Below are 22,526 nucleotides of genomic sequence, written 5' to 3'. Positions count from 1 at the left end.
TAACAATTTTTATTCGTGTCACAAGTTGGCTTAACACTGAAATGAAGTACTGTGAAAATCTCCTAATCTCCACACTCCAGCGCCAGTTCGGGTAGTCTGGCCAAGTCATGACCTCATGCAAACAACCTAGATTTTCCCGAGGATGCACCTAACTGCAAAGTCGAGATTTTCAATTCAAAAGAAGGTTGTTCTTTTGGAATCTGGGCCTAAAAGCCAGTCCTAAACACTAAACGTCTTTACTGTGATTGACCAACTCTCCTGGGCTATATTCCAGCTTCCACCCAACGAGTCTAAAATTTGTGGTTATAAAATCTCATCTGTTGACTTGACAAGGGAGATCTTCAACTGAAAATGTTATATTTTCCCAACTTACATCTTGAGTTACTTGCCTTTCAGCAACAACAATCCCATCAACTTTGACAACAGGTATGATATTGACAATATGCATTCAGCAATGTCTTCAGAATGAAGACGGTTTAAAAAGCCTCATATATTGGCCTGGAGTTTTAGATTGAAACACCAATGGGAATGTATTAATTTAAAGGGTTACGATCATTGTTAGCAGGAGACACAGGGCTGAATCTTTTCATCGCCACCTGACAACATGCGAATTTCATTAAAAGTTGATGGAATCATCATTTAGCATTCCCATTCTTAGCATTTCATCTCCAGTGATTCTTGAGACATAAATTCATCGTTGTAATGTTGAACATTTGTCATTCAATTGATCAATTTGGTTCAAATTATGTCTTTCAGCTGAAAGTCCAGTTGGAGGCACTTTGCCAAGTAAGGAATATTTTAATTTTACTTTATTCAAATGAGGCAAATTAGTAAAATCTTATCAGATTATGTTGCACAGAGGAAGATTTTTTCCCAGCTCAATCTCAACACTGTAACAAAAGAAGACTGTAGTCAGATCAATATTAATATGGTAGGTTCCTATTCTGCAGCAGTCAGGATTCCCACGATGAAGAAAATATTTTTGTGTGCTTTGCAAATCCAACATGATGAATTTCCTGGATTTAGTGCACAAATGGTCACTGAACTGTTGGAATCAACGAATAGGCTAAACAGGCTTCAATTCTTCTTTAGTATTAGTTGCCTGAATAACACCGTACCCCAGTCTATCCACTTATCTGGTAGCTGCAACTGACAGTCCCTGAGAAGGGACATCAACATACATCATACAAAAATGGGTGTTGGCTCGCAAGTGCAGACAACAATAAAAGTGAATGCATTCATTAATCTGGCACTCTGCTCAGCCACTATCAATCGCTTTCCTATTCACAGACTAATGCCCCCTATCCTTGGTTTTCCAAATATGCTATAAATGGAAAAGAAAGAGCCCTTACGGTGAAACCACCACCCTCCATCAAGGAAGAAATAGCGAGGCATCTGGATGGAAATTGTCCCATTGGACAGACGCAGCATGGGTTCATAAAGGGCAGGTCGTGCCTAACTAATTTAGTGGAATGTTTTGAGGACATTAACAGTGCGGTAGATAACGGGGATCCAATGGAAGTGGTATATCTGGATTTCCAGAAAGCCTTTGACAAGGTGCCACACAAAAGGTTTTTGCATCAGATAAGGATGCATGGCATTAAGGGGAAAGTAGTAGCATGGATAGAGGATTGGTTAATTAATAGAAAGCAAAGAGTGGGGATTAATGGGTGTTTCTCTGGTTGGCAATCAGTAGCTAGTGGTGTCCCTCAGGGATCAGTGTTGGGCCCACAACTGTTCACAATTTACATAGATGATTTGGAGTTGGGGACCAAGGGCAATGTGTCCATGTTTGCAGACGACACTAAGATAAGTGGTAAAGCAAAAAGTGCAGAGGATACTGGAAGTCTGCAGAGGGATTTGGATAGGCTAAGTGAATGGGCTAGGGTCTGGCAGATGGAATACAATGTTGACAAATGTGAGGTTATCCATTTTGGTAGGAGTAACAGCAAAAGGGATTATTATTTAAATGATAAAATATCAAAACATGCTGCTGTGCAGAGAGACCTGGGTGTGCTAGTGCATGTGTCGCAAAATGTTGGTTTTCAGGTGCAACAGGTGATTAAGAAGGCAAATGGAATTTTGTCCTTCATTGCTAGAGGGATGGAGTTTAAGACTAGGGAGGTTCTGCTGCAATTGTAAAAGGTGTTAGTGAGCCCACACCTGGAGTATTGTGTTCAGTTTTGGTCTCCTTACTTGAGAAAGGACGTACTGGCACTGGAGGGTGTGCAGAGGAGATTCACTAGGTTAATCCCAGAGCTGAAGGGGTTGGATTACGAGGAGAGGTTGAGTAGACTGGGACTGTACTCGTTGGAATTTAGAAGGATGAGGGGGGATCTTATAGAAACATATAAGATTATGAAGGGAATAGATAGGATAGATGTGGGCAGGTTGTTTCCACTGGCGGGTGAAAGCAGAACTAGGGGGCATAGCCTCAAAATAAGGGGAAGTAGATTTAGGACTGAGTTTAGGAGGAACTTCTTCACGCAAAGGGTTGTGAATCTATGGAATTCCTTGCCCAGTGAAGCAGTAGAGGCTCCTTCATTAAATGTTTTTAAGATAAAGATAGATAGTTTTTTGAACAATAAAGGGATTCGGGGATATGGTGTTCGGGCCGGAAAGTGGAGCTGAGTCCACAAAAGATCAGCCATGATCTCATTGAATGGTGGAGCAGGCTCGAGGGGCCAGATGGTCTACTCCTGCTCCTAGTTCTTATGTTCTTATGTTCTTCCCTATTCCCACAGCATCATTCTTCACTTTAACTCCCGGTTCCTTGATCACAGAAATCAGCAGAATATGAGTGACAACTCTGATGAGCAGAAATTGATCAAAAAGCTAAACTCTCTCCATCAGAAGCTACCAATTGAAAATCCTGCTCCCATCAGTATAACATTAGCTCAGAAGCTGCCACTTCTCACTGCATTACATGCTGTTAATAAATGAAACTAATAATCTTTGTTGTCACAAGTAGGCTTCCATTAACCCTGCAATGAAGTTACTGTGAAAAGCCCCTGGTCGCCACATTCCGGCACCTGCTCAGGTACACAGAGGGAGAATTCAGAATGTTCAAATTACTTCACAGCATGTCTTTCGGAACGTGTTGGAGGAAACCAGAGCACCTGGAGGAAACCCACGCAGACACAGGGAGAACGCGCAGACTCCGCATAGACAGTGACCCAAGCCGGGAATCAAACCTGGTTCCCTGGCGCTGTGAAGCAACAGGACTAACCACTGTGCTATCACGGTGCTTATATTCTCCAGCTTCAATATTTTTATACACATACAGATGCTTTGTTTGTAATATTACCTAAAAATTCAATAACTTATGAAATGAATACGAATTGAGGTATAACTGGAGGTTAATCAAGAACAAAATTAATTCAGTTAAAATGAAAGGATTGATTTTCAATAACTTGTTTATTGATATTTTCCATTGATAAAAATGGATCATTTTGATGCTTCCTACTCTGACATCATCAACTGTATCCCGTCCAGCATTGGGAACAACTGCACCTTCAACAACAGATATGGAATTTTAAAACATATGTAACAATGGTGTTTATCAGTCTTAAAAAGAGCTCAAATTAAGATTGATCATCATCATTAAAATATTACTTTGCAGCCTAAGCAATATTTCTAAAGCACAGAGGTCAACCTTTACCTATCCAACTCCGGTAAATTAGAAGATTATTCAGTTAATATTCAGGCAATTACTGATTCGGAACTCGACTTCTTCCTCCATCGCTGATTTAAACACTGCAGCCTCTCTGAAAGCAAATGGGACACCCACCTAAGTTAGATGATTGAGTTCCTGAATTCTGGGTGGAGAAACAGTGCAGGATTCTCCATTTGGGAGACAAAGTGTTGCTCACTGGACCGAATTGCATGGGTGGAATAATCTGCATGGGACTCGTCCAGTTGGAGATGATTGTTTACCCATGAACTTTGGAATTTGTGCTCCCCTGCTGAGGGCAGGTAAAGTTACCCAGTATGAGGATAAAAGTTTGGCCACAGCAGAGCCAATTAGAATGGAAACATGACCCGGTGAGATGTTCCGTGTCTTGCGCAGATACAGTAGTTTTACTGAAGGAAAATCTTTTATGAAATTCGTCGGACTACCTTCGCATTATGATAGCTGGCTCGCATTTCCTTTGGGACTTTATTAGGGAAACGAGTCAGGAGATACAACAAGTCCAGCACTCTACCCTTGAGAATTTGGAGGAAATCCCATTCCCCTGACAACCGATTAGTTGGGTCTGAAATTGGTGCTGGAGATTCTGACTAGCTGGAGCTGCTTACATGCTCTCCACTCCCCAAACATCCTGATTTTAACCAAGAAGATAGATTCACAGAGACCTGCCCCATGATTTTAGAATCAGAGCTCAATTGCATGCTGGACGAGGTGGAGAAGAGGAGGGAGACCCTCTTCGCCAGGGTGGGCCAGAGTCTGAATCCCGCCAGTGTTAACAAAGTCGGGGAAGGTTGCAGAGGCAGTGAGTGTTGCCTGCCTCACCAGCAGTACTGGGACGGGGGCAGGAAAAAGATAAATGACCTCCTCAGGGCAGCTTGCGTGAGTCACTCCCTCTGTGCCCGTCGCATCACTCCTGTCCCTCAAATGTCACATTACCCTCATTCCCCTAGAGGCCAACCAAAGCCCACCTCCCTGCATCTCACTTCCATCTCACTTTCCACCAAAATCTATCACCTTCATTGTAATCTTTGGCCAGGTGCCTTGCTCCACTGCTGTCCACATGGCTTTCCACCTAGTTTTCCGCTTTCCCCCCACAGTCCAAACATATGTTGGGTGGCTGAATTGGCCCTGCTAAATTACCCCTTAGTGGCCAGGAATGTGCAGGTTAGGTTTCGTGGATCCGGTGGTGTTGACCGTGAGGTGGACATGAATCAAGTGTTCATTCAGAGGGTTGGTGCAGACATGATGGGTCAAATGGCCTCCTTCTGCACTGTAGGATTCTGATTCAGTGTAGAGTCTTTGTGAGCAGGTTCCTTGGTTTACCTCATATCAGCATTTCTCACTGAAATATCATGTAGTTGCGCAATATTCCCCAAACTCAAACTTCCAAATCTTTACTTTGCAGCAACAACAACAATGGCAACAACAACAGTTATCAATTTGCTGATATAAATTGAATGAATTCCCATTGACCTCAAACAAATTCATTGTGATGAGAATGAAAGTAGATTTCAGAACTCGAGAATTGGTGCTCACTATTAAAGATCACATGATTATTTCATAATTGTAATAAGTATATCTTCACCAGTTAGTAAAATAATAACTTTATTAATCAGAAGAATGTGCATTAATTATTCAAAAGACTTTATTGTTGGTGATGAGAGTTTTGGTCATCGGCTTGAGAAGGGGTGAGTGCCCTGCATCGTCTCTGTTCCAGAAGGCCGTGCTCATTAAATGCCAACCCCTGCAATGATGGCTCAACCTTGCGGTCCAAATTCCATCCATGACGAGCAGTCAGCCAATATTCGACCCGCAAGGACAAGGGCGTGTCTCTCGAAGGGAACACTCCTTCCCAATCCTGTGTCCAAGGATCAGACATTGATAAAGAGCATCACTACAAATCCAAAGTGGAATTGCCCACTTAAGTGCCTCAGTTGCTGGAGGGCTGAGGAGGCCATTCAGGAGCCGACACACCATGGACTTCATCGGGCAGAGGCAGGAAGGCAGTGAGCTCACAACTCACCTCTGGCTGCTTGATGAAATGCCGCACTGCCACCAAAGTCAGCACGGAGGAGGGCATTAAATTCCACGCAATGTCAACATAGTTGCAATTTTCAACAGCAGTATTTCATGAATCGGAAACATTTGACCCAATATTTCTGAATTAACCTCTGATTTTGTACAGCAAATTTTCATTGAGTAAGTGTGAAATTATACTAAAGTCAAAAATTATCAGCACAAATTGTCCCTTTGGATTCTGTGCTCCTTTTTCCAACAGCTGTCTAAATCCATCCTCATTACTCTGATATTAATACAGGTCCCAGTACCTTCCCCTGCTTCAAATGTTTATTCACTTTGCTGTGTAAAGATACAATGGTTCCTCTCTCAACCATTCCTTGTAACATGCTATCACCGTTGCTGCACATGCACGGTCGATCTTCCTTTTCCAAATATATTCAGCACCCCCTCATTAAATCAATGTTCCCCACTCACTTGACAACTGGGATTCTGAATTGAGAAGTGATGGAATGATTTTCCATTCTGTATATTCACATCATTAACTGTTTTCTTTACAGCATCAACATCAACGTCAACTTCAACAACAAGTATGTAAAAAACAACATTCTGTCAACATATGTTTTCCATAATCAAGGATTAAAATTTCTTTTTGTGAACAAGAGAGTTTCCCATTTCTGAACCAAAGAGGTCAACTTTTACCTGTCCAACTTGTGTAATTTAGAAGATTAATCAGTTAATATCCAGGTAATTACTCATTCAGAACTCAAGTATTTCTTCATCACTAATTTAAAACCTGCAGCATCTCTGAAAGTTGTAGTGATCTGCATCTCTCTATGCATATAAAGGGTTAATATACAGAAGTAACAGCTAGATAACCACTAGATGGCAGCACTAGAGATGGGAAGAAAGACAATCTCAAGCCGATTTCCCTCCTTTTCATGTTGGGTGTGACTAGCAGACAGAGGTAGAGAGAGATAGCTCAGAGTGCAGGTGTAGTCAATCATATGTCTAATATTGTTAATTTAATCTCTAGTTGAGTTAGTGAAGAGATACCAAACTCGCAGTTTTTTTGCGAACGTTACTCAACAAACAATTTGCTTTAATTGGAGACCTCGAATGTACATGAACATCGAGTACAGGATCATCTTGGAAAGAAGCAAATGAGTAACATATATTACACAATGTAATATAACAAAAGTAAATGGGACACCTGCCTAAAGTAGGCCTCAGCCCCAGAAATTTCTCCAGTGAGACTCCAATGGCATTTTTACTGGGATCAGAGTGGAGTAGCTGGTACAACGTTCCTGCAGGGAGAATCGGGGTAGCAACAGGTGGCAAGAATCAAGAACAATTTTCACTCTGTACGTTTCTGTGGTGTGTGCATGTAATTCATATAAGTGTGTGCTGTTCCACATACCTGTTTTGGGATTCATCATATGAATCCAAACTTTGGTTTTGGGAATTCAAGTATAAACCGGGAAATAGGGGATTCTGATTGAGAAAGAGACAAGCACACTGAAATAAATAATCAAATTCTAACCTAGGTTCATGGTCAGAGTACCCAGTCTAAACACTGAACAATAGATTATCCGTTTATAGACTTCTGAGTGAGGCACAGTGCAGGAATCTCCATTGAGGAGACTAAGTGTTGCCTCCTGGACCAAATTGCATTGGTGGAATAACCTGCATGAGACTGGTCCAGCTGGTTATGATTGTTTCCCCATTTTCATTGGAACTTGTGCACCAAAGTCTGTGAGATCTTAGACAATTCCTCACTTGGCGCCTGAAAGGACCTTGTGGCTTAAATGTTCAGGACGACCGTCGTCTCGATGGCCACCGGGAGTGTGTAAGCTCCCCCATTTCCCTGCTGTTGTGCCATCATCTGGCAGATATGTCGCACTGTCTCTCTGCACAGCCAGAGTCAGCGGCGGCATGCCGATCTGGCACGTCCTCGAATGACAGGAGCTGCTGCTACACATGAGGCTCCCCAACCTGGATGGCTGCCACCTGTGTCTCAGCTTCCCGCTGCTCTATTGCTCGCTCCATTGCTGCACTCTGCGTAACTGCAGCTGCTTCCTCCTCCTCAAGCAGTTCACACTTGCATAGCAGCAGGGATTCTTCCAGGTTTGCAGCCACCAGTAGGAAGACCAACATTCCTGGTTGTGTCCCAATATCCATTGTCTGCTGCGGGTGAAAGATCAACATGTTAGTATGGTGCGTACCTCTGTGCCCAATCAAGTCCACTGGGCTACACAGTGGCCCCGACTGGTGCTGCGGGATCCGCCACGCATTTCCTCCCAAATCTCCTTTCTCCCCCATAAACCACTCCCACTGCCCAGACAGGGCCCCCCATCCCAGAAAGCAGGGGCAACATCCGGGCCAGCAACCTGCAGTCACTCCTATCCATGTCTGACCTCGTCTCTGTCTCCCTCACTAGCCACGACGCCGGTCTCCTAATTTTCTTAAAGCACAAGTGAACCACGCCTTCGGGACCTCGGCCCATCGTAGGCGGAGATTCGTTGAGGCCCCGGACAATACTGGGTCGGGCCCGCTAATGATATGCAAACGGTATCTACTGGATGTGCGGAATGAAACGCATTGACGCCGTTTCTTTGGGGGCAGAGAATTGCGTCAAATGGGCGCCTGCAGCAATTTTAGCGTCGGAAGCTATTCTCCCGTTTTCCGATTTTGGCGTCGGATAACGGAGAATCCCGTCCCATGGAACATTCTCTGATACAAGATCATTTTGTATTCTCAACACTTAAATCATCAATTGTATCCTTCCAGAGTCAACAACAAGAGCAACTTCAACAACAGGTATCAACTTAACCACATCGCGTCAACAAAGTAATAAGTATTTTCCACATCTGCACTAACTGTAACCTCACCAGTGGCTGCATCATTGACTGTATCAACTATTAATGTACAAATAATTAGAAAATTGAAACAATATCCACCAGAATAAAAGTGAGCAGAAATGTGCTGCCCACAAAAAATAGATCAACACCATACCTCACCACCCCATGTGTGATTGAGTGAATTGTGAAATGTCAACAGCAGTGATTGAAATGAGCAAGTATTATCATCCCAGTGTTTATGGGCAAATCCAAATAATCAAACTCCCTGAACACCAATGAGGAAACCAGAGTCAGTCCACTCAGCAAATCCAGTACAAATTTCAGACACCAGGGGCTGCATTCTCCAATTTTCAGGCTATGTCAGGAGGATCCGTGTAAAACGCCTCGCCTCCACGGCAAAAACGGGTGGAGAATTGTCGAGTCCGTGGCCGTGTATGCGCACGGCGACGACCTGCAGCGGTCGGTCGTACAACATTGCTCCGGCCGTGCGTGCACCCGACCTGCCAGGTATTGCCACACAGGACATCTCCTACACTCCGGGCCACCCCCCACCAGTCCTCCCAGTCCTCGCCTCAGCCCCCCCGGCCAACAGCACGGCCCCCGCCCGACTGTGGTGGTGCTGGACACAGACCACAGCCGCCACGTCGGGTTCCCCATCGCTCAGACCATGGGTCATATGCACGTTCGGGAATTTGTCCCATCGGGGGCCACCAGATAGTGCCACACAGGACATCTCCTACACTCCTGGCCACCCCCCAACAGTCCTCCCAGTCCTCGCCTCAGCCCTCCCGGCCAACAGCGCGGCCCCCGCCCGACTGTGGTGGTGCTGGACACAGTCCGCAGCCGCCACACCGGGTTCCTGATCGCTCAGACCATGGGTCAAATGCACGTTCGGGAACTTGTCCCATCGGGGGCCGTGCATCAGGCTTGACACTCACAACACAATTGTGTCGACTTATTTGTCCAAGATTTTAATACACTCGCACCTTCAAATCAATCTTTTCATGTGTTAAGCACACCAACTTCATTAACCATCCGGTTATGTTAGAGGTGGAAAACAAAAAGGACATGATCATGATATTGGGGCGTTAAGTCTGCAGACCTCTAATTCGTGAGAGTGAATGATTGAGAGTTCTTCGAGCACCAGAGAAGACTTGTTTGTTCATTTTCTTTTTTAATTCCAGGAAGAATAAGCAGCCAGCCTTATTTTCCAAGACCATCTTCAACAACAGGTAAAGTAGACAAGGTTTATAATCTTGTTCATGTTTTTATTTATATTGGCTTCGATTCCAACAGGATTGAGGGGGGTCATAAATAGTAATTGGGTGGGCGGGTAAACAGGATGTTATTGTGGTAACAATTTTTATTCGTGTCACAAGTTGGCTTAACACTGAAATGAAGTACTGTGAAAATCTCCTAATCTCCACACTCCAGCGCCAGTTCGGGTAGTCTGGCCAAGTCATGACCTCATGCAAACAACCTAGATTTTCCCGAGGATGCACCTAACTGCAAAGTCGATATTTTCAATTCAAAAGAAGGTTGTTCTTTTGGAATCTGGGCCTAAAAGCCAGTCCTAAACACTAAACGTCTTTACTGTGATTGGCCAACTCTCCTGGGCTATATTCCAGCTTCCAACCAACGAGTCTAAAATTTGTGGTTATAAAATCTCATCTGTTGACTTGACAAGGGAGATCTTCAACTGAAAATGTTATATTTTCCCAACTTACATCTTGAGTTACTTGCCTTTCAGCAACAACAATCCCATCAACTTTGACAACAGGTATGATATTGACAATATGCATTCAGTAATGTCTTCAGAATGAAGATAGTTTAAAAAGCCTCATGTATTGGCCTGGCGTTTTAGATTGAAACACCAATGGGAATGTATTAATTTAATGCGTTACGATTATTGTTAGCAGGAGAAACAGGGCTGAATCTTTTCATGGCCACCTGACAACATGCTAATTTCATTAAAAGTTGATGGAATCATCATTTAGCATTCCCATTCTTAGCATTTCATCTCCAGTGATTCTTGAGACATAAATTCATCGTTGTAATGTTGAACATTTGTCATTCAATTGATCAATTTGTTTCAAATTATGTCTTTCAGGTGAAAGTCCAGTTGGAGACACTTTGCCAAGTAAGGAATATTTTAATTTTACTTTATTCAAATGAGGCAAATTAGTAAAATCTTATCAGATTATGTTGCACAGAGGAAGATTTTTTCCCAGCTCAATCTCAACACTGTAACAAAAGGAGACTGTAGTCAGATCAATATTAATATGGTAGGTTCCTATTCTGCAGCAGTCAGGATTCCCAGGATGAAGGAAATATTTTTGTGTGCTTTGCATACCCAACATGATGAATTTCCTGGATTTAGTGCACAAATGGTCACTGAACTGTTGGAATCAACGAATAGGCTAAACAGGCTCCAATTCTTCTTTAGTATTAGTTGCCTGAATAAGACCGTACCCCAGTCTATCCACTTATCAGGAAGCTGCAACTGACAGTCCCTGAGAAGGGACAACAACATACATCATTCAAAAATGGGTGTTGGCTCGCAAGTGCAGACAACAATAAAAGTGAATGCATTCATTAATCTGGCACTCTGCTCAGCCACTATCAATCGCTTTCCTATTCACAGACTAATGCCCCCTTTCATTGGTTTTCCAAATACGCTACAAATGGAAAAGAAAGAGCCCTTTCGGTGAAACCAACACCCTCCCCTATTCCCACAGCATCATTCTTCACTTTAACTCCCGGTTCCTTGATCACAGAAATCAGCAGAATATGAGTGACAACTCTGATGAGCAGAAATTGATCAAAAAGCTAAACTCTCTCCATCAGAAGCTACCAATTGAAAATCCTGCTCCCATCAGTATAACATTAGCTCAGAAGCTGCCACTTCTCACTGCATTACATGCTGTTAATAAATGAAACTAATAATCTTTGTTGTCACAAGTAGGCTTCCATTAACCCTGCAATGAACTTACTGTGAAAAGCCCCTGGTTGCCACATTCCGGCACCTGCTCGGGTACACAGAGGGAGAATTCAGAATGTCCAAATTACTTCACAGCATGTCTTTCGGGACGTGTTGGAGGAAACCAGAGCACCTGGAGGAAACCCACGCAGACACAGGGAGAACGTGCAGACTCCGCATAGACAGTGACCCAAGCCGGGAATCAAACCTGGTTCCCTGGCGCTGTGAAGCAACAGGACTAACCACTGTGCTACCACGCTGCTTCTCTTCTCCAGCTTCAATATCTTTATACACATACAGATACTTCGTTTGCAATATTACCTAAAAATTCAATAACTTATGAAATGAATACGAATTGAGGTATAACTGGAGGTTAATCAAGAACAAAATTAATTCAGTTAAAATGAAAGGATTGATTTTCAATTACTTGTTTATTGATATTTTCCATTGATAAAAATGGATCATTTTGATGCTTCCTACTCTGACATCATCAACTGTATCCCGTTCAGCATTGGGACCAACTGCAGCTTCAACATCAGATAAGGAATTTTTAAAAATATGTAACAATGGTGTTTATCAGTCTTAAAAAGTGCACAAATTAAGATTGATCATCATCATTAAAATATTACTTTGCAGTCTAAGCAATATTTCTAAACCACAGAGGTCAACCTTTACCTATCCAACTCCGGTAAAATAGAAGATTATTCAGTTAATATCGAGGTAATTACTGATTCGGAAACTCGACTTCTTCCTCCATCGCTGATTTAAACCCTGCAGCCTCTCTGAAAGCAAATGGGCCATCCACCTAAGTTAGATGATTGATTTCCTGAATTCTGGGTGGAGACACAGTGCAGGATTCTCCATTTGGGAGACGAAGTGTTGCTCACTGGACCGAATTGCATGGGTGGAATAATCTGCATGTGACGCATCCAGTTGGGGATGATTGTGTACCCATGATCTTTGGAATTTGTGCTCTCCTGCTGAGGGCAGGTAAAGTTACCCAGTATGAGGATAAAAGTTTGGCCACAGCAGAGCCAATTAGAATGGAAACATGACCCGGTGAGATGTTCCGTGTCTCGCGCAGATACTGTTGTTTTACTGAAGGAAAATCTTTTATGAAATTCGTCGGACTACCTTCGCATTGTGATAGCTGGCTCGCATTTCTTTTGTGGCTTTATTCGAGAAGCGAGTCAGGAGATACAACAAGTCCAGCACTCTACCCTTGAGAATTTGTAGGAAATCCCATTCCCCTGACAACCGATTAGTTAGGTCTGAAATTGGTGCTGGAGATTCGGACTAGCTGGAGCTGCTTATATGCCCTCCACTCCCAAAACATCCTGATTTTAGCCAAGAAGATAGGTTCACGGAGATCTGCCCCATGATTTTATAATCAGAGCTCGATTGCATGCTGGACGAGGTGGAGGAGAGGAGGGAGACCCTCTTCGCCAGGGTGGTCCGGAGGCTGAATCCCGCCAGTGTTAACAAAGTCGGGGAAGGTTGCAGAGGCAGTGAGTGTTGCCTGCCTCACCAGCAGTACTGGGACGGGGGCAGGAAAACGATAAATGACCTCCTCAGGGCAGCTTGCGTGAGTACTCGCTCTGTGCCTGTTGCATCACTCCTGTCCCTCAAACGTCACATTCGAGAGGCCAACCAAAGCCCACCTCCCTGCATCTCACTTCCATCTCACCTTCCACCAAAATCTAACACCTTCATTGTAATCTTTGGCCAGGTGCCTTGCTCCACTGCTGTCCACATGACTTTCCTCCTGGTGCTCCACTTTCCTCCCACAGTCCAAACATATGTTGAGTGGCTGAATTGGCCCTGCTAAATTACCCCTTAGTGGCCAGGAATGTGCAGGTTAGCTTTTGCGGATCGGGTGGTGTTGACCATGAGGTGGACATGGATCAAGTGTTCATTCAGAGGGTTGGTGCAGACTTGATGGGTCAAATGGCCTCCTTCTGCACTGTATGATTCTGATTCAGGGTAGAGTCTTTGTGAGCAGGTACCTTGGTTTACCTCATATCAGCATTTCTCACTGAAATATGATGTAGTTGCGCAATATTCCCCTCACTCAAACTTCCAAATCTTTACTTTGCAGCAACAACAACAATGGCACCAACAACAACAGGTATCAAATTGCTAATATAAATTGAATGATTTCCCATTCACCTCACAACAAATTCATTGCAATGAGAATGACGGTGGATTTCAGAACTCAATAATTTGCATTCACTATTAAAAATCACAGGATTATTTAGTATTGCTAATAAGTATATCTTCTCATGTTAGTAAAATAATAACTTTATTAATCAGAAGAATGTGCATTAATTATTCGAAAGACTTCATTGTCGGTGATGAGAGTTTTGGTCATCGTCTTGAGAAGGGGTGAGTGCCCTGCACAGTCTCTGTTCCAGAAGGCCGTGCTCATTAAATGCCAACCTCTGTAATGATGGCTCATCCTTGGGGTCCTTAAGGGGGAGGGGGAGCAGCCCCAAGTCGTGGTCCACTTAGGTACCAACAACATAGGTAGGAAAAGGGATAGGGATGTAAGGCAGTAATTCAGGGAGCTAGGGTGGAAACTTAGATCTAGGATAAACAGAGTTATTATCCCTGGGTTGTTACCCATGCCACGTGCTAGCGAGACGAGGAATAGGGAGAGAGAGGAGTTGAACACGTGGCTACAGGAATGGTGCAGGAGGGAGGGTTTCTGATTTCTGGATAATTGGGGCTCATTCTGGGGTTGGTGGGACCTCTACAAATGGGATGGTCTACACCTGGACCAGAGGAGTACCAATATCCTGGGGGGGAAATTTGCTAATGCATTTCGGGAGGGTTTAAACTAGTTCAGCAGGGGCTTGGCCACCTGAATTGTAGCTCCAGTATGTAGGAGGTTGAGAGTAGTGAGGTCATGAGTAAGGTTTCAAAGTTGCAGGAGTGTACCGGCAGGCAGGAAGGTGGTTTAAAGTGTGTCTTCTTCAATGCCAGAAGCATCCGGAAAAAGGTGGGTGAACTTGCGGCATGGGTTGGTACATGGGACTTTGATGTTGTGGCTATTTTGGAGACATGGATACAGCAGGGACAGGAATGGTTGTTGCAGGTGACGAGGTTTAGATATTTCAGTAAGCTCAGGGAAAGTGGTAAAAGAGGGGGAGGGGTGGCATTGTTAGTCAAGGACAGTATTACGGTGGCAGAAAGGACGTTTGATGAGGACTCGTCTACTGAGGTAGCATGGGCTGAGGTTAGAAACAGGAAAGGAGAGGTCACCCTGTTAGGGTTTCCTATAGGCCTCTGAAAAGTTCCAGAGATGTAGAGGAAAGGATTGCAAAGATGCTTCTGGATAGGAGCGAAAGCAACAGGGTAGTTGTTATGGGGGACTTTAACTTTCCAACTATTGACTGGAAATGCTATAGTTCGAGTACTTTAGATGTGTCCGTTTTTGTCCAATGTGTGCAGGAGGGTTTCCTGACACAGTATGTAGATAGGCCAATGAGAGGCGAGGCCATTTTGGATTTGGTCCTGGGTAATGAACCAGGACAGGTGTTAGATTTGGAGGTAGGTGAGGAGTTTGGTGATAGTGACCACAATTCGACACGTTTACTTTAGTGATGGAAAGGGATAGGTATATACCACAGGGCAAGAGTTATATCTGGGGGAAAGGCAATTATAATGCGATGAGGCAAGACTTAGGATGCATCGGATGGAGAGGAAAACTACAGGGGATGGGCACAATGGAAATGTGGAGCTTGTTCAAGAAACAGCTACTGCGTGTCCTTGATAAACATGGACCTGTCAAGCAGGGAGGAAGTGGTCAAGTAAGGGATCCGTGGTTTACTAAAGCAGTCGAAACACTTGTCAAGAGGAAGAAGGCGGCTTATGTAAAGATGAGGCATGAAGGTTCAGTTAGGGCGCTTAAGAGTTACAAGGTAGCTAGGAAGGACCTAAAGAGAGAGCTAAGAAGAGCCAGGAGGGGACATGAGAAGTCTTTGGCAGGTAGGATCAAGGATAACCCTAAAGCTTTCTATAGATATGACAGGAATAAAAGAATGACGAGGGTAAGAGTAGGGCCAGTCAAGGAGAGTAGCGGGAAGTTGTGCGTGGAGTCCGAGGAGATAGGAGAGGTGCTAAATGAATATTATTTGGCAGTATTCACACAGGAAAAAGATAGTGTTGTCAAGGAGAATACTGAGATTCAGGCTACTAGACTAGAAGGGCTTGAGGTTCATAAGGAGGAGGTGTTAGCAATTCTGGAAAGTGTGAAAATAGATAAGTCCCCTGGGCCAGATGGGATTTATCCTAGGATTCTCTGGGAAGCTAGGGAGAGAGATTGCTGAGCCTTTGGCTTTGATCTTTAAGTCATCCTTGTCTACAGGAATAGTGCCAGAAGACTGGAGGATAGCAAATGTTGTCCCCTTGTTTAAGAAGGGAAGTAGAGACAACCCCGGTAACTATAGACCAGTGAGCCTTACTTCTGTTGTGGGCAAAATCTTGGAAAGGTTTATTAGAGATAGGATGTATAGTCATCTGGAAAGGAATAATTTGATTAGAGATAGTCAACACGGTTTTGTGAAGGGTAGGTCGTGCCTCACAAACCTTATTGAGTTCTTTGAGAAGGGGACCAAACAGGTGGATGAGGGTAAAGCAGTTGATGTGGTGTATATGGATTTCAGGAAAGCAGTTGATAAGGTTCCCCACGGTAGGCTACTGCAGAAAATACGGAGGCATGGCATTCAGGGTGATTTAGCAGTTTGGATCAGAAATTGGCTAGCTGGAAGAAGACAAAGGGTGGTGGTTGATGGGAAATGTTCAGACTGGAGTCCAGTTACTAGTGGTGTACCACAAGGATCTGTTTTGGGACCTCTGCTGTTTGTCATTTTTACAAAATGACCTGGAGGAGGGCGTAGAAGGATGGGTGAGTAAATTTGCAGATGCCACTAAAGTCGGTGGAGTTATGGACACTGCGGAAGGATGTTACAAGTTACAGAGGAACATAGATAAGCTGCAGCGCTGGGCTGAGAGGTGTCAAATGGAGTTTAATGCAGAATAGTGTGAGGTAATTCATTTTGGAAGGAATAACAGGAAGACAGAGTACTGGGCTAACGGTAAGATTCTTGGCAGTGTGGATGAGCAGAGAGATCTCAGTGTCCATGTACATAGATCCCTGAAAGTTGCCACCCAGGTTGAGAGGGTTGTTCAGAAGGCGTATGGTGTGTTAGCTTTTATTGGTAGAGGGATTGAGTTTCGGAGCCATGAAGTCATGTTGCAGCTGTACAAAACTCTGGTGCGGCCGCATTTGGAGTATTGCGTGCAATTCTGGTCGCCGCATTATCGGAAGGATGTGGAAGCATTGGAAAGGGTACAGAGGAGATTTACCAGAATGTTGCCTGCTATGGAGGGAAGATCTTATGAGGAAAGGCTGAGGGACTTGAGGATGTTTTCGTTAGAGAGAAGAAGGTTAAGAAATGACTTAATTGAGCCATCCAAGATTATCAGAGGATTGGATAGGGTGGACAGTGAGAGCCTTTTTCCTTGGATGGTGATGTCCAGCACGAGGGGACATAGCTTTAAATTGAGGGGAGATAGAAACAGGACAGATGTCAGAGGTAGGTTCTTTACTCAGAGAGTAGTAAGGGCGAGGAATGCCCTGCCTGCAACAGCAGTGGACTCGCCAACACTAAGGGCATTCAAATGGTCATTGGATAGACATATGGGTGATAAGGGAATAGTGTAGGTGGGCTTTCAAGTGGTTTCACAGGTCGGCGCAACATCGAGGGCCGAAGGGCCTGTACTGGGTTGTAATGTCCATGTTCTATGTTCTATGACGAGCAGTCAGCCAATATTAGGCCCGCAACGGCATGTCTCTCAAAGGGAACCCCCCTTCCCAATCCTGAGTCCAGTGATCAGACACCGTATGACTTTCAATAAGTGCACCCCCACAAATCCAAAGTGGAATTGCCCACTTAAGTGCCTCAGTTGCTGGTGGGCTGAGGAGGCCATTCAGGAGCTGACACACCATGGACTTCATCGGGCAGAGGCAGGAAGGCAGTGAGCTCACAACTCACCTCTGGCTGCTTGATGAAATGCCGCACTGCCACCAAATTCAGCATGGAGGAGGGCATTAAATTCCACCCAATGTCTACATAGTTGCAATTTTCAACAGCAGTATTTCATGAATCGGAAATATTTTACCCAATATTTCGGAATTAACCTTTGATTTTGTACAGCAAATTTCCATTGAGTAAGTGTGAAATTGTACTAAAGTCAAAAATTATCAGCACAAATTGTCCCATTGGATTCTGTGCTCCTTTTTCCAACAGCTGTCTAAATCCATCCTCATTACTCTGATATTAATACAGGTCCCAGTACCTTCCCCTGCTTCAAATGTTTATTCACTTTGCTGTGTAAAGATATAATGGTTCCTCTCTCAACCATTCCTTGTAACATGCTATCACCTTTGCTGCACATGCACGGTCGATCTTCCTTTTCCAAATATATTCAGCACTCCCTCATTAAATCAATGTTCCCCACTCACTTGACAACTGGGATTCTGAATTGAGAAGTGATGGAATGATTTTCCATTCTGTATATTCACATCATTAACTGTTTTGTTTACAGCATCAACATCAACATCAACTTCAACAACAAGTATGTAAAAAACAACATTCTGTCAACATATGTTTTCCATAATCTTGGATTAATATTTCTTCCTGTGAACAAGAGAGTTTCCCATTTCTATACCAAAGAGGTCAACTTTTACCTGTCCAACTTGGGTAATTTAGAAGATTAGTCAGTTAATATCCATGTAATTACTCATTCAGAACTCAACTATTTCTTCATCACTAATTTAAAACCTGCAGCATCTCTGAAAGTTGTAGTGATCTGCATATCTCTATGCATATAAAGGGTTAATATACAGAAGTAACAGCTAGATAACCACTAGATGGCAGCACTAGAGATGGGAAGAAAGACAAGCTGAAGCCGAGTTCCCTCCTCTTCATGTTGGGTGTGACTAGCAGACAGAGGTAGAGGGAGATAGCTCAGAGTGCAGGTGTAGTTAATCATAGTTTAGATATGTCTAATATTGTTAATTTAATCTCTAGTTGAGTTAGTGAAGAGAGACCAAACTCGCAGTTTTATTGCGAACGTTACTCAACAAACAATTTGCTTTAATTGGAGACCTGGAGTGTAAATGAACATCGAGTACAGGATCATCTTGGAAAGAAGCAAATGAGTAACATATATTACACAATGTAATATAACAAAAGTAAATGGGACACCTGCCTAAAGTAGGCCTCAGCCCCAGAAATTTCTCCAGTGAGTCTCCAATGGCATTTTTTCTGGGATCAGAGTGGAGTAGCTGGTACAACGTTCCTGCAGGGAGAATCGGGGTAGCAGCAGGTGGCAAGAATCAAGAACAATTTTCACTCTGTACGTTTCTGTGGTGCGTGCATGTAATTCATATAAGTGTGTGCTGTACCACATACCTGTTTTGGGATTCATCATATGAATCCAAACTTTGGTTTTGGGAATTCAAGTATAAACCGGGAAATAGGGGATTCTGATTGAGAAAGAGACAAGCACACTGAAATAAATGCAATTTAAACAAGCTTGGAGTTAATTACAATCAAATTCTAACCTAGGTTCATGGTCAGAGTTCCCAGTCTAAACGCTGAACAATAGATGATCCGTTTATAGACTTCTGAGTGAGGCACAGTGCAGGAATCTCCATTGAGGAGACTAAGTGTTGCCTCCTGGACCAAATTGCATGGGTGGAATAACCTGCATGAGACTCGTCCAGCTGGTTATGAATGTTTCCCCATTTTCATTGGAACTTGTGCACCAAGGTCTGTGAGATCTAAGACAATTCCTCACTTGGCGCCTGAAAGGACCTCGTGGCGTAAATGTTCAGGACGACCGTCATCTCGATGGCCACCGGGAGTGTGTAAGCTCCCCCATTTCCCTGCTGGTGTGCCATCATCTGGCAGATCTGTCGCACTGTCTCTCTGCACAGCCAGAGTCAGCGGCGGCACGCCGATCTGGCACGTCCTCGAATGACAGGAGCTGCTGCTACACATGAGGCTCTCCAACCTGGATGGCTGCCACCTGTGTCTCTGCTGCCCGCTTCTCTATTGCTCGCTCCATTGCTGCACTCTGCGCAACTGCTGCTGCTTCCTCCTCCTCAAGAAGTTCACACTCGCATAGCAGCAGGGCTTCTCCCAGGGCTGCAGCCACCAGTAGGAACACCAACATTCCTGGTTGTGTCCCAATATCCATTGTCTGCTGGGGGTGAAAGATCAACTTGTTAGTATGGTGCGTACCTCTGTGCCCAATCAGGTCCACTGGGCTACACAGTGGCCGCGACTGGTCCGCCCCGCATTTCCCCCAAATCTCCTTTCTCCCCCATAAACCTCTCTCACTGCCCAGACAGGGAATCCCATCCCAGAAAGCAGGGGCAAAATCCGGGCCAGCAACCTGCAGTCACTCCTATCCATGTCTGACCTCATCTCTGTCTCCCTCACTAGCCACGACGCCGGTCTCCTGATTTTCTTAAAGCACAAGTGAACCACGCCTTCGGGACCTCAGCCCATCGTAGGCGGAGATTCGTTGTGGCCCTGGACAATGCTGGGTCGGGCCCGCTAATGATATGCTAACGGTATCTACTGTATGTGCGGAGTGAAACGCATTGACGCCGTTTCTGTGGTGACAGAGAAATGCATCAAATGGGCGCCTGCAGCAATTTTGGCGTCGGATGCTATTCTCCCGTTTTCCGATTTTGCCGTCGGATAACGGAGAATCCCGTCCCATGGAACATTCTCTGATAACAAGATCATTTTGTATTCTCAACACTTAATTCATCAATTGTATCCTTCCAGAGTCAACAACAGGAGCAACTTCAACAACAGGTATCAACTTAACCACATCGCGTCAACAAAGTCATAAGTATTTTCCACATCTGCACTAACTGTAACCTCACCAGTGGCTGCATCATTGAGTGTATCAACTATTAATGTACAAATAATTCGAAAATTGAAACAATATCCACCAGAATAAAAGTGAGCAGAAATGTGCTGCCCACAAAAAGTAGATCAACACCATACCTCACCACCCCATGTGTGATTGAGTGAATTGTGAAATGTCAACAGCAGTGATTGAAATGAGCAAGTATTATCATCCCAGTGTATATGGGCAAATCCAAATAATCAAACTCCCTGAACACCAATGAGGAAACCAGAGTCAGTCCACTCAGCATATCCAGTACAAATTTCAGACACCAGCGGCTGCATTCTCCGATATTCACGCTATGTCAGGAGGATCCGTGGCATTTTACATCAAAAAAAATCGATGATGCCCCAGCACCGATCCTCCGGCCGGGGAGGGGCTTGCAGCCGCGCCATGTAAAACGCCTAGCCTCCACGGCAAAAACGGGTGGAGAATTGCTGGGTCCGTGGCCGTGTATGCGCACGGCGACGACCTGCAGCTGTCGCACCGTACAACATTGCTCCAGCCGTGCGTGCACCCGGCCTGCTAGATATGCCACACAGGACATCTCCTACACTCCGGGCCACCTCCCCACCAGTCCCCCCAGTCCTCGCCTCAGCCCCAACGGCCAACAGCACGGCCCCCGCCCGACTGTGGTGGTGCTGGACACAGCCCGCAGCCGCCACGCCGGGTTCCCGATCGCTCAGACCATGGGTCAAATGCACGTTCGGGAACTTGTCCCATCGGGGGCCGTGCATCAGGCTTGACACTCACAACACAATTGTGTCGACTTATTTGTCCAAGATTTTAATACACTCGCACCTTCAAATCAATCTTTTCATGTGTTAAGCACACCAACTTCAATAACCATCCGGTTATGTTAGAGGTAGAAAACAAGAAGGACATGATCATGATATTGGGGCGTGAAGTCTGCAGACCTCTAATTCGTGAGAGTGAATGATTGAGAGTTCTTCGAGCACCAGAGAAGACTTATTTGTTCATTTTCTTTTTTAATTCCAGGAGGAATAAGCAGCCAGCCTTATTTTCCAAGACCATCTTCAACAAAAGGTAAAGTAGACAAGGTTTATAATCTAGTTCATGTTTTTATTTATATTGGCTTCGCTTCCAACAGGATTGAGGGGGGTCCTAAATAGTAATTGGGTGGGCGGGTAAACAGGATGTTATTGTGGTAACAATTTTTATTCGTGTCACAAGTTGGCTTAACACTGAAATGAAGTACTGTGAAAATCCCCTAATCTCCACACTCCAGCGCCAGTTCGGGTAGTCTGGCCAAGTCATGACCTCATGCAAACAACCTAGATTTTCCCGAGGATGCACCTAACTGCAAAGTCGAGATTTTCAATTCAAAAGAAGGTTGTTCTTTTGGAATCTGGGCCTAAAAGCCAGTCCTAAACACTAAACGTCTTTACTGTGATTGACCAACTCTCCTGGGCTATTTTCCAGCTTCCACCCAACGAGTCTAAAATTTGTGGTTATAAAATCTCGTCTGTTGACTTGACTAGGGAGATCTTCAACTGAAAATGTTATATTTTCCCAACTTACATCTTGAGTTACTTGCCTTTCAGCAACAACAATCCCATCAACTTTGACAACAGGTATGATATTGACAATATGCATTCAGCAATGTCTTCAGAATGAAGATGGTTTAAAAAGCCTCATATATTGGCCTGGAGTTTTAGATTGAAACACCAATGGGAATGTATTAATTTAAAGCGTTACGGTCATTGTCAGCCGGAGACACAGGGCTGAATCTTTTCATCGCCACCTGACAACATGCTAATTTCATTAAAAGTTGATGGAATCATCATTTAGCATTCCCATTCTTAGCATTTCATCTCCAGTGATACTTGAGACATAAATTCATCGTTGTAATGTTGAACATTTGTCATTCAATTGATCGATTTGTTTCAAATTATGTCTTTCAGGTGAAAGTCCAGTTGGAGGCACTTTGCCAAGTAAGGAATATTTTAATTTTACTTTA

The 22,526-nt window shown here is 44.2% G+C and overlaps 1 long non-coding RNA gene across 2 annotated transcripts; it reads left to right on the top strand.

Moving 5' to 3' along the window:
- Window positions 1-753: 753 nt before the first annotated feature.
- Window positions 754-21,592, top strand: LOC140384874 (uncharacterized). Of its 2 annotated transcripts, none has more exons than XR_011933186.1 (5): window positions 754-786; window positions 13,647-13,676; window positions 18,161-18,190; window positions 20,419-20,448; window positions 21,545-21,592. It is a non-coding gene; the product is annotated as an uncharacterized lncRNA (long non-coding RNA). The 2 variants fall into 2 exon arrangements; XR_011933185.1 differs by lacking the exon at window positions 754-786 and adding an exon at window positions 10,676-10,708.
- Window positions 21,593-22,526: the final 934 nt, after the last annotated feature.

This window comes from Scyliorhinus torazame, chromosome 10, assembly GCF_047496885.1.
Source record: "Scyliorhinus torazame isolate Kashiwa2021f chromosome 10, sScyTor2.1, whole genome shotgun sequence".
Lineage (NCBI taxonomy): Eukaryota > Metazoa > Chordata > Chondrichthyes > Carcharhiniformes > Scyliorhinidae > Scyliorhinus > Scyliorhinus torazame.
Note: the sequence above shows the minus strand (reverse complement) of the source record. Positions and strands in the feature narration are given on the sequence as shown.